Source organism: Eptatretus burgeri, chromosome 6 (genome assembly GCF_056783735.1).
Source record: "Eptatretus burgeri isolate ZD-2024b chromosome 6, Ebu_testis_v1, whole genome shotgun sequence".
Classification (NCBI taxonomy): domain Eukaryota; kingdom Metazoa; phylum Chordata; class Myxini; order Myxiniformes; family Myxinidae; genus Eptatretus; species Eptatretus burgeri.
The window spans coordinates 115,210,235-115,222,324 of NC_140966.1; the positions used below are offsets into that span (position 1 = coordinate 115,210,235).

General features: G+C 49.7%; 1 protein-coding gene across 9 annotated transcripts in view; it reads left to right on the forward strand.

Moving 5' to 3' along the window:
• LOC147025673 (myelin protein zero-like protein 2) overlaps positions 1-12,090 on the forward strand; it is a 72,222-nt gene that overhangs the window by 4,589 nt on the left and 55,543 nt on the right. The gene's annotated exons all lie outside the window — the stretch shown is intronic.

The window sequence follows — 12,090 nt, forward strand, 5'->3', positions numbered from 1 at the left end:
GAAATAACTGACCTCTTGGGAACCTGAATGGTGTTCTGTGAATTTCCACAACCGTAACAATATATATATATATATATATATATATATATATATATATATATATATATATATATATATATATATATATATATATATATATATATATGCTGTCTATATATTGTTATGAATTTGGAATTTAATTGCACACAACATACAGGTTCCTTTAGCCAGCTATGTCGATAAGTGCTTGTTCCAAAGATAGCTCACCTTCCATTGTTTAAATGTTCAGAAATCGATTGGATGCGCTGCGGATCGATTTAATAGTTAGGGAACGAACAATGGAGACATCCCTCCCCCTCTTCGGCGAAGAGCAAGAAGAACCCTGCCGTCCCGTGACTCATGATGTCAACAACTCCCTCCCACCCGTGGCTGAGCGGGGGATGGAGCACGAGGGCATGAGTCATGAGTCACGCCGGGAGCGGGGGAAGGGCGGGAGAAGGATAAGAGGAGATCTTATCTTTTGTTCGTGGGCAGAGTTGGAAAACGGGAGTTGGAGTACTAAGTTTTTTGCTTCGGCAGAGAGTAGTCGTTCAGCAGACCATCGGGTCCTGCTTGGCCTGCGTTTGGGTTGAGGCCTTCGGAAGCTTTTTGCTTCGACTGGCTCAGTGAGCTTCGGCTGAGGCCTGGCTCGGGAGGAGGCTTTTTGGAGGCTTTTTGCTTTGGTGGTTCCGTGAGCTTCGGCTTCTGCTTGGCTCGGGAGTGCTTTTTGCTTCAAGCTGCCCTGTTTGGAAGAAAGTTAAGCCTGTCGCTTGGCTCGAGCTGCGAGTGGAGGCTTCTTCTTCTTGGTTCATGGAGCTCTTTGTTCTCCATTTTGGTTCCCGGCTTGGTGCGACTCATCGACCTCTTCTTGGAGGTGGTTTCTCGGGGAAGCGACGCATCGACGGGAAGGATCGGCGCCTCGTCTCACCAGCACGTGTTGAGAATCGCGGGAGGATTCGCGGGAGCTCGGGAAGGATCGCAGCTCACAGCGATTGGATCCAGCTCTCTCGCTGGAGCCCGGGTCCGAACAACTTGAAGACCACACGAGGTGGAGAGGTTCGAGATAGGCTCTGGGTTTCAGCTCACCTGTCCTCCGAGCTGGCGCTCGTTATTAAAGGCCTCTGCCACCATCTCTTGGGTGTGTGTGTGCGTACGTGTGTCCGTGGGCCCGTCTAATAAGTAGGAACTGCTGTTAAGTGCAAGTGACTGTACATAATAAGTAGACGGTTGTAGTTCTTTTGTCGTGCTTTTGTTGCTTGTATAATTGCATACGTGTTTTGCCTTGTTTAATTGCATACGTGCTTTATTATAATAAATGTCCTTGTGTGAATGTAAACCTGTTCGTTGCGTCCATTCCCTCATTGAACTGCCCCATCTTGTGCTCGGAATATAGTTGGTTTTTAAATAGCCGGTAAAGTGATCGGGTCCAACGGGACTGCGCGATAATACCCCGCTCGGTTATCCCAAAAGGAAGCGAGCTGCTTAAGCGGCTCATTTCCAAGCGGTCCCATTGAGATACAATCTCTTGGTAACCGACCTGTGCTAATAATTAGGTAAATCGAAGATTTGGCGATCGGACCCTGTAGCGCGGGTAGAGTGCGGATAAGGTTGTGGTGTGGTTGAAAACACACCCGTGGCTGGTTTCCGGCGTTGATTCTGAAAGCCGCGACTGGATTGTCCGTTCGGTGGGCGAAGCGACCGCTATTGGTTCGACGCGGTCGTTCGCACGCCAACGGGCAGGAAATCTACAACAGTGGTGTCAGGAGTGGGATACAGATTCATTCCCTCCACACTAAATTAACAGATCCGGATCAAGGGTGTGTGAGGCGACCACACACACACACACACAAGCATTTAAAGGCCATTTTCCCCGCTAAAGCGGGGGTTAGCCTTGCGGGCCCCATGACAATTTTCTCCACTTTACCCTGTTTTCTGCATCTCCCCTTCTTAATCCCCTTGCCCACATTTCCTCTTCCACCACATTTAGCCAAGTTTTTGTCGGTCTTCCCCGTCCTCTACTTCCGACTACACCCATTTCCAACACTCCTCTCACCCAGTCACTTTCATCCTTCCTCAACACATGACCCAACCATCTCAACCTGTTTCTCTTCACAACCTCCATCACAGACTCTATTCCCATCATCTTGCGCAAGTCATCATTTGTCTTCCTCTCTCTCAACGATACTCCACACATCCACCGAACCATTCGCATTTCCACCCTTTCCAGCCTTTGTTGCTGCTCCATGTTCAGTACCCATGTCTCACTCCCATAAATCATCGTACTCCTCACACATGTAGCATACACCTTTCCCTTCAGCTTCAACGACACTCCCCTCTTTGTCAGCACGCCACTCAGTTCCCGAAACTTCTTCCATGCACATCTCACTCCAGCAACCGTCGAAGAGTCTGATCCACCTTCTCCATTCAGCATGTCTCCGAGACAGCAAAATGTTTTCACCCCTTCCAGCTTCACACCATACCATCTCCAAGATCCAACTCAACAATTCCTTCATCTGCTGCTCCCTCGATGCACACCTTACACTTGAATGTAGCTGCCACACTGGTTAATGACCCTCTCACCCCACTACATTTTCGATGAACCCATTCAGCACACATTGTACACTGAATGGAGTTCACTCCGACACCCTTCCTGCACACAGCACACGGCCACTTCCCAGTCCCTTCCACCTCACCACATGCTTTACCACTTGCCATCACCTTCGTCTTTCCGATATTCACCTTCAAACCTTTTGCCTCCATACATTCCTTCCACTTGTTCATCTTCTCCTTCAGTCCATCCATACTCTCTGCAATCAACACCAGATCATCTGCATACAGCAGCTCCCACGGTAAACCCTCCTTTACCCTCCGAGCCAGCACCTCCATCACAACTACAAATAGAAGTGGACTTAGTAGCGACCCCTGGTGCACTCCTACCCTCACCTCAAACTCACCACTGTTCCCATCCTTCATCCTTACAGCTGTGCGTGCTCTCTCGTACATGGCCATCACTACTCTGATCAACCATTCCTCCACTCCTAACTTCCTCAATGCCCATGCCATTACTTCGCGTGGGACCCTATCAAATGCTTTCTCCAGATCAACAAACCCAAAAAACAACTTCTTCCTCTTCTCCATGTACTTCTCCTGCAACTGCCTTACAATAAAAATTGCATCTGTCGTTCCTCTTCCTGGCATAAATCCAAACTGCATTTCGTCAATCTTTACCTTATTCCTTATCCTCTTCTCCAACACCCTTTCCAATTCCTTCATCCCATGCTCCAATAACTTTATTGCTCTTTCGGAGCCACAGTCCAGAGGGTCACCTTTCCCCTTGTACAGAGGGACGAGGGTACTCGGTTCCCAATCCACTGGAATGCGGCCTTCTTTCACCACCAGATTACAGATCTCTGTCATTCTCTTCACACCCCAACTTCCCGCTGCCTTCAACATATCTCCCACAACTCCCGTCGGCCCTCCTGCTTTTCTACTCTTCATTGCTCTTATAGCTTCCTCAACTTCCTTCTCAGTTATCTTCTCTGCTGGTCCTAAAACTGGGTTACTCTCGATGTTTCTATCCCATTCATTTTCTACATTCAACAGCCTTTCCATATATCTCTTCCATCTTCCTTTAATTCCATCTGAATCCACAACAATTTGTCCCACTTCATCCTTCAAGCAACTCACCCCCGTCACATCAAATCTCTCTCTCGCTATCTGCTTTGCAATCCTGAATACCGCTCTCTTACCCTCCTCCGAATCCAAGCGTTCTCCAAACATTTTCCAATGGCCCTCCTGCGCCTTTGCAACCTCTTTCTTTCCAGCCTTCTTGGCTTCCTTATAACTTTCATGTGCAGCCTCTTCTTCTGCCGTACCCTTTGCCTTTTGCCATTCCTTGAACTTCTTCCTCTTCTCTTCAATCGTCTTTCCAACTTCATCATCCCACCACCATGTTTCCGAGTGCCTCGGTGGTCCTTTTGTCCATCCACATACCTCACCAACGGCTCCCAATACACTATCTTTCATTGACATCCAACCACTTTCAAGCTCAACCACATCATCTTCAACCATACTCAGCCTCTCTCTTAATGCTTCCTTCACTGTCGCCTCTTTCAACCTCCACACCTTCATCCTCGGTTGGTACTTCACCCGCCGAATTCTCCGCGCACCTTTCACCCTTATATCGCAGACAACCAGGTGGTGCAGCGAAACAGTCTCCTCTGGGATCACCTTTGTGTCCCGGAGGTTTCCCCTATCTCGCTGACGCACCATCAGGTAGTCAATGGTTGTCGTCAACCCACCTGACGTGTATGTAATAAGCTTATTATTCGCTTTCTGGAATTGAGTATTACAGAGCAACAAATCAGCTCCATCAGCAAACTCCAAGATCCTTTCACCTTCTCCATTTCTCACACCATATCCATAACCCCCATGGACTCCCTCAAAACCGTCTGTACTCCTTCCCACATGTCCATTCAAGTCTCCTCCAACCACAACAACTTCCTCATCTTTCACATTTTCCATCAACTTCTCCATCGCACAGCAGAACATGTTCTTCTCCATCGCTTCGACCGACCTGCGGGGCATATCCCGAGATGACGTTCACCAAGAGATTTCCGATCACGATTCTCACCATCATCAACCTTTCACTCACTCCAGTCACACTCACGACACTGTCTACAAACTCCTCAGAAAACATGACACCAACACCATGCACGCCTTCCGGGCACCCTTGCCACATTAACTTGTACTTCTGCCCCTGCCTTCCCTTCACCATTCTCACACCACTTCCCTTCCACCGTGTCTCCTGCACACAACATATGTCCACTCTTCTTCTGACCAATGTTTCAACCACTTCTCCAGATCGCCCTGTCATTGTCCCTACATTCCATGTACCAAACCTCAGAAACCGATCTCCACGTGGGGCATCAGACAATTGGTCATCATAAATGGAAAAATTTCCTCCCTTGCTTCGATCGGGTTCCCCACCTTGAGTTTTAACGAGAGGGGGTGAGGACCCCCACGGGGTACTTCGGGCTGTACCCTGCCCATCAGTTGTACTCATCATGGTTTCCTTTTGAGGCGATGTTTTTATGGCCGGATGCCCTTCCTGACGCCAACCCTTTTAGTCGCCTTTTACGACACGCAGGGATACGGTGTACCTATTCTGACCGAGGTACACACCGGGATGTGTGAGGCGACCCTCCGGTTCCATTAAATTCCGAGTTTAAATTATTTCCGATACGCAAGATGTCAGGTCAAGGCGAACGGGTGCAGGGTGGATTAGGAATGTGTTTAAATGTAGGATCCATGGCCCCGGGCGGTTCTTATTATTATCACCCCACCACTAATTGTAATCAGTGGGGCCGCTCACCCTATACTGAGCACGGACTTTGCCGGCAAAATAGCGGCGCTGCCCCATCTCAGCGCAGCACAGAGCGGGCTGCTATAATTAGCACAGCGAACGGCACGATATGAGGCGGGGCTCCCAACCAACGATTGAAACCACGTGATCATGGCAGGCGAGGCTGGCAGACATTGGCGGGCTTCAGGCACAAAACAGAGATATTTCTGGGAAAACTAAAAGAAAACGGTGAGAGAACGAATGAAAGGAGAGAACAAGCATGCAAAAGAAGTGCGGAGAGCGAACTGAAGAAAAGAAAAGAGGAGCAAATTAGTAACTCCCAGGATAGAAAGAACTTAGAAGAAGAATGGAAAATGAATCTGGAAAAGGAAAAACGGAAACACGATGTGGAATTGGAACTTCTGAAGGAAGAGGTAAGAATAGGCAATCGGAAAAGAGAAAGCCTGGAACAGGAGGTAAAAAGAGAAAAGTATTGGGTCAAAATTAGCAAGGAATTATGTGAGTGAATGGATGAAATGAGGAAGAAAGAATGTGAAAGAGGTGTGGAGATGAGGGAATTAGAAAAGAAAGCTTCTGAGTTACTGAAACACAAAAACAAAGAAACGGGATTACAAACGAACTGAGGATGTTAAAAGAGGAAAGAAAGAGAACCCAGAATGAAACTTTAAGGAACCACACTGAACAGATCAAACAGCTGGAAGCCAAGGCCAGATTGCAGAATAAGGAACAAGAGAGACAGTGGAATAAAAAGCAAAAAGAGTATGAATTTGAAACTGAACAACAAAAGGAAAAAACAAGGTTGGAGTACGAGGGGATGGTGAAAGAACAAGGAATGGAACAGGAAAGGGAGATCAACCAATTGAGGGAAACTATGAGGTTGGAGAAGGAGGAACAAGAGAGACAGTGGAATAAGAAACAGACAGAAGAACGAATGAAACAGGAAAGGGAGATCAACAAAATGAAAGAAACGATGAGATTGGAGAATGAAGAACATGAGAGACGGTGGGGTAGAAAGCAAAAACGATATGAATTTGAAATTAATCAACTCGAGGAGAGAGCAAAGATCGAGTCCACAGAGATGGAAAAGCTCCGAAAAGATAATGAACAACTAAAGGGACTCAGCGAGGAAGAACGACTCAAATGGGAAGGAAAATGGAGCCAGGAAGAAACGGAAATAATAAACGAGGTGACTGAGATAAAACAAATAGAGGAGAAACTACAGGTAATTGTCGAGCACACACAGGTAGAGGTAGTGGAAGACAATGGGGGTGAGCTGGTTGAATGTGTTGGGACCCGATGCAAGCAGCAGGATGGCCTCCTTCAGGAACGAGGGGAGGGACTGTGCCCCCTTGAGGCGGATCACGACCAGGTGAGTCCGGTCGAGCTTTGCGAGTTAGAGGGGGCGAGTGCTGTTAACGGGTGCACGTGGAGCTTGTGGGGTTTGGAGACCCCGGGAGCGCTTGAGGTAGCGCAAATCCCCGGCGTGGTCGTCCCGGTGTGTGTGGTTACGAGTGTGGCGAAATGCGTGCTGGAAAGCATGCATTGTTTGAGTGAAACCCCGTGTGTAAGTGTTTTGGCGTGTGTGAGTAATATGGTGTGTGTGGGTGAAAAGGAGTGCTTGAGTGAAAAACGAGGTGTGGATGAGACAGCGTGTGTGGTTTCGAAGTGTGTGAGAGAAACACCAAGGGTGGAAGGAACAACGTGTGTGAGAGAGACCGCGTGTGTGAGGGAAATGGCGGTTGGCATGCGCGAACATGCAACCACATGTCCGAGTGCCATGGTGAGGTGTGTGAGCGTCGTGGCACGCAGGAGTGTGCGCGTTGAATGGCGAGGATGACTGCGACAGATGAGGGACAAAGGCCGAGTAGCGGCCGTAGCTGTTTTGAGAACCGTGCCGGGTTTGCACAGCAGCGAGCGCGGGGTCCGTGCCGTGCAACGCACAAGGCCGCCACGTGCGCGCCTGCGGGAGTGAAGCCCGGTCCGTAAATGCACGCGGTGGAATTAGCCGATCCCGCGGACGGACAGAAGGTAGGCTGGATAATGTATTTGGACCAGACGGGTTCTTCACGTGAGCGTAATTGTAAAGCTCCGACAAGCAGAGCACATGTGTTCGCGTGGGGAACCCCTCAAACGCGGGTCTTGCTTTGGGGTGCGCAGTGACGTCGTGGCTGCATGGTTGAAATCCGGCAGAAGGGAATCCCTGCCGGATGTTACCATCCAAGAAGGGACGAGGTGCGCGAAGTGCGAGCAGCTGCCATGACGTCACGGAAAAGAGCGCAGGTTACGAGTTGCCGCGCTGGTGGGTGCATAGGAAAAAAAAAAGAGAAAAGCAAGCCTCGCCACTTCGAGTGGTCACGAGCCCCAGGCAGGGGGTGGAAGACCCCCTGTTAGAGGGGCACAGGAACTACTAGTTAGGGGGATGGGTTAGCGATAGACCGGCTTCATGGGGCAGGGACAAGTCCTCATGGAGCCCGTGGAATGGATTAGTTCGAGGGATTTTAGTTCAGGTTTAGGAAATGGGAATTTTTTGGATTTTCGGAGACATGGACAGACTGGAAATGTGTCGTCGAGACGTAGTTTAGCTACGTAGAGTAAATGGAACTTGCATTGATGTAAGGGATGACGAGGGAGCACGAGTTAGTCAGGGGATTTAGTTCGAGGATGGTGGTATAGAGTGTTGGTGTGAGTTGTGAAATGGAAAGTGTGTGAGGAATGAGTGTGGGACAGTGGGCCCAAGTGTGCGAGTGGAGCAAATGTGGTATGCATGGTGCGAATGACTGGTTGGGGGGGAGGAGTGATTCCCACCCAAGTGACCCCGGGGTCAGTTTAATGTTAGCTCGTGGGTTATTCAAATTTATTAAAAGGAGGTCGTTTTGTTGGTGTCGAGAGAAGGCACGAAACCCATTTGGAGGGGTGCAGGAGTTCATGGACCGGCTGGGAGTGTGGCTGTGGAAAGGTGAGTTTTGTTTAGTGGGCACCCCAGGCACCGGACTCGTCGGCCAGAGTAGGCCAAGGGCCCAAGAGGGGCCGGGATAGTGTAGTGGGCACGGGCGACCCGTCGGAAACGGGACCCGTAGCCAGAATGCCACGGGGGCAGTGCAGTGGGCACGGGCGACCCTCGGAGAGGGACCCGGGGTATCAACACGCCACGTGGGCATCGGAGGGGGGCAATGCCAGAGAGCGCAACCCTCCGCGTTTTTGGGAGCAGCTCGGCTCGGAGGCAGCCTGCGGGCCTGAGGGTGCCATGGTTAGAGTTCGACAGAGGGGGAGTTCTTGCCAGTTGAGCCACGCTGCCCAGCCAGGAAATTGTGCGAGGGCACGAATGAAAATTTGAGGGCAAGGCCCAAATTTATAATGGACACCAACACAGACGATGGGAATCATGGTTGTTAGAACCGATAGTTTAAAAGTGTGAGGTGTTTTTGCAAAGCCCCGGGGTAGTTTCAGGTTAATGAATGTTAGGGTAGATAGGAGATGTACCCCTTCGCTCGTTGTAGGCCGCTGGACCCACCTTGGTAGATCGCTGAACTCTGAGGAGGCCATTCTGAGGCTTTGTTGGGCCTCGAGACAGGACGCTAGTCTCTCCCTATTCCCCTCCAGAGAGGGAACATCGGGGTTGGGAGTAGGGTAGGTTGACAGGATAGGTTAGCCAGACAAAGACGATAAAGGGGGTTAGGGAGACGATTATAAAAGGGAAATAAAAATAAAGAGGGGCAAAATTTTGTTGTGTTTTGTGGCAAATTAAAGGAGTGAGTATGGACAGAGACAGGCAAAGGCGATAGAGTGGGGGGAAACAGTAGGCTAGGTCCGATCCCGCCTTCAGAGTGGCCGGCACCACCGCACTCCCTCCAGACCTGATGGAACCACACCAAAGGCTGGCCAGCTTCACCTGCCGGCCTGTTGTGCTGCAGCCGCCTGTTCTGCATGGACCTGTCTTGCCATGCCTAGTTTGCCTGCCTCTGCCATGACCCCATGCCTGCTAGCCCATGTTTGCGTTTGCCCCTGTGTCCATCCATCACCATGTGCGCCAAGACCATCCAGTTTTGCAAGGACTGCCCTGCAGGCAGCCCGTGCATCCATCATGTTCATTTGTGTTTTACGACCATCTCCATCCATTCCCCTGCATCAATGAACTTTGAAATGACTTTTACCTTCTCCCCTTTTACAGATCACAAGTCCTGGGCCATGGTTAAGGAATGGATAAGTTGAATGAAAATTGTAAATACGTGGAACCCCACCTGCATGTTTGTTTTAGCGCCGTCAATTTTTGATAAGTTGTCCGAATGAGTCTGAGAGTTTGTTGAGGTAGTTACGCAGCGCATTAGGTTATTTATTTTTGGGACACGTATGAAGAAATGTCACACTCAGGAATCCGAAGGTAGAACATACTAGGGGAAAAAAAAAGCATGCTGGTCACACGAAAATTTGACGACTCGGGACGAGTCTGTAAAAAGGGGAGGGGGTAGTGTTACGAATTTGGAATTCGATTGCACACAACATACAGGTTCCTTAAGTCAGCTATGTCGATAAGTGCTTTTTCCCTCACCTTCCATTGTTTAAATGTTCAGAAATCGATTAGATGCGCTGCGGATCGATTTATTACTTAGGGAACGAACAATGGAGACATCGCTCCCCCTCTTCTGCGAAGAGCAAGAAGAACCCTGCCGTCCCGTGACTCATGATGTCAACAACACTCTCCCTTCCGTGGCTGAGCGGGGGATGGAGCACGAGGGCATGAGTCATGAGTCACGCCGGGAGCGGGGGAGGGGCGGGATAAGGATAAGAGGAGATCTTTTCTTTTGTTCGTGGGCGGAGTTGGAAAACGGGAGTTGGAGTACTAAGTTTTTTTTTGCTTCGGCAGAGAGTAGTCGTTCAGCAGACCGTAGGGTCCTGCTTGGCTTGCGTTTGGGTTGAGGCCTTCGGAAGCTTTTTGCTTCGGCTGGCTCAGTGAGCTTCCGCTGAGGCCTGGCTCAGGAGGAGGCATTTTGGAGGCTTTTTGCTTTGTTGGTTCCATGAGCTTCGGCTTCTGCTTGGCTCGGGAGAGCTTTTTTCTTCAAGCTGCCCTGTTTGGAAGACAGTTAAGCCGGTCGCTCGGCTCGAGCTGCGAGTGGTGGCTTCTTCTTCTTGGTTCGTGGAGCTCTTTGTTCTCCATTCTGGTTCCCGGCTTGGTGCGACTCATCGACCTCTTCTTGGAGGTGGTTTCTCGGGGAAGCGACGCATCGACGGGAAGGATCGGCGCCTCATCTCACCAGCACGTGTTGAGAAGCGGGGGAGGATTCGCGGGAGCTCGGGAAGGATCGTAGCTCATGGCGATTGGATCCAGCTCGCTCTCGCTGGAGCCCGGGTCCGAACAACTTGAAGACCACACAAGGTGGAGAGGTTCGAGATGGGCTCTGGGTTTCAGCTCACCTGTCCTCCGAGCTGGAGCTCGTAATTCAAGGCCTCTGCCACCATCTCTTGGGTGTGTGTGTGTGCGTACGTGTGTCCGTGGGCCCGTCTAATAAGTAGGAGCTGCTGTTAAGTGCAAGTGACTGTACATAATAAGTAGACGGTTGTCGTTCTTTTGTCGTGCTTTTGTTGCTTGTATAATTGCATACGTGTTTTGCCTTGTTTAATTGCATACGTGCTTTATGATAATAAATGTCCTTGTGTGAATGTAAACCTGTTAGTTGCGTCCATTCCCTCATTGAACTGCCCCATCTTGCACTCGGAATATAGTGGGTTTTTAAATAGCCGGTAAAGTGATCGAGTCCAACGGGACTGCGCGATAATACCCCGCTCGGTTATCCCAAAAGGAAGCGAGCTGCTGAAGCGGCTCGTTTCCAAGCGGTCCCGTTGAGGTACAATCTCTCGGTAACCGACCTGCGCGAACAATAAGGTAAATCGAAGATTTGGCAATCGGACCCTGTAGCGCGCTGATCGAGTGCAGACAAGGTTGTGGTGTGGTTGAAAACACACCCGTGGCTGGTTTCCGGCTTTGATCCGGAAAGCTGCGACTGGATTGTCCGTTCGGTGGGCGAAGCGACCGCTATTGGCTCGACGCGGTCGTTCACACGCCGACTGGCGGGAAATCTACAACAATATATATGTATATATATGTATATATATATATATATATATATATATATATATATATATATATATATATATATATATATATATATATATATATATATATATATATATATATATATATATATATATATATATATATACACACACACAGGTCCTCAACCTCCATCCCCTCACAAATCCTAAGTCATCAACCTCCACCTCCCATTCCTCGGCTTAAAACCTTAAATCCCATCCCCACAACTCCTCAACCACCCCTCCCCTCCACCCAATCCCTCACTACCTCCCCAACGCAACTCCTCAAGCCCCTCCCCTCTCCACCGAAAGTCCTCAACCCTCGAATTAATGATATCAACAGAATTTTGATTGAGGAAAAAAATCAGTTAATAACATCCGTGAGATGTGATAATATTGTTACGGATTCGCGCCCGCCGGCGTGCTGACGGCCACGTAACTCGAATCGCGGCACGTCGCCCACCGGACGGACAATCCAGTCGTGACCCTCTCGGACTAACGCCGGGAACCAGTCACGGGTGGACCTTTCGGTCTCACCGCGATCGAGCCAATCAGCCCCCGCGTGGGATAGGGTTGCTCGCCAAATTCGACCTACCTAAGTACCCACACGGAGGGTAGAC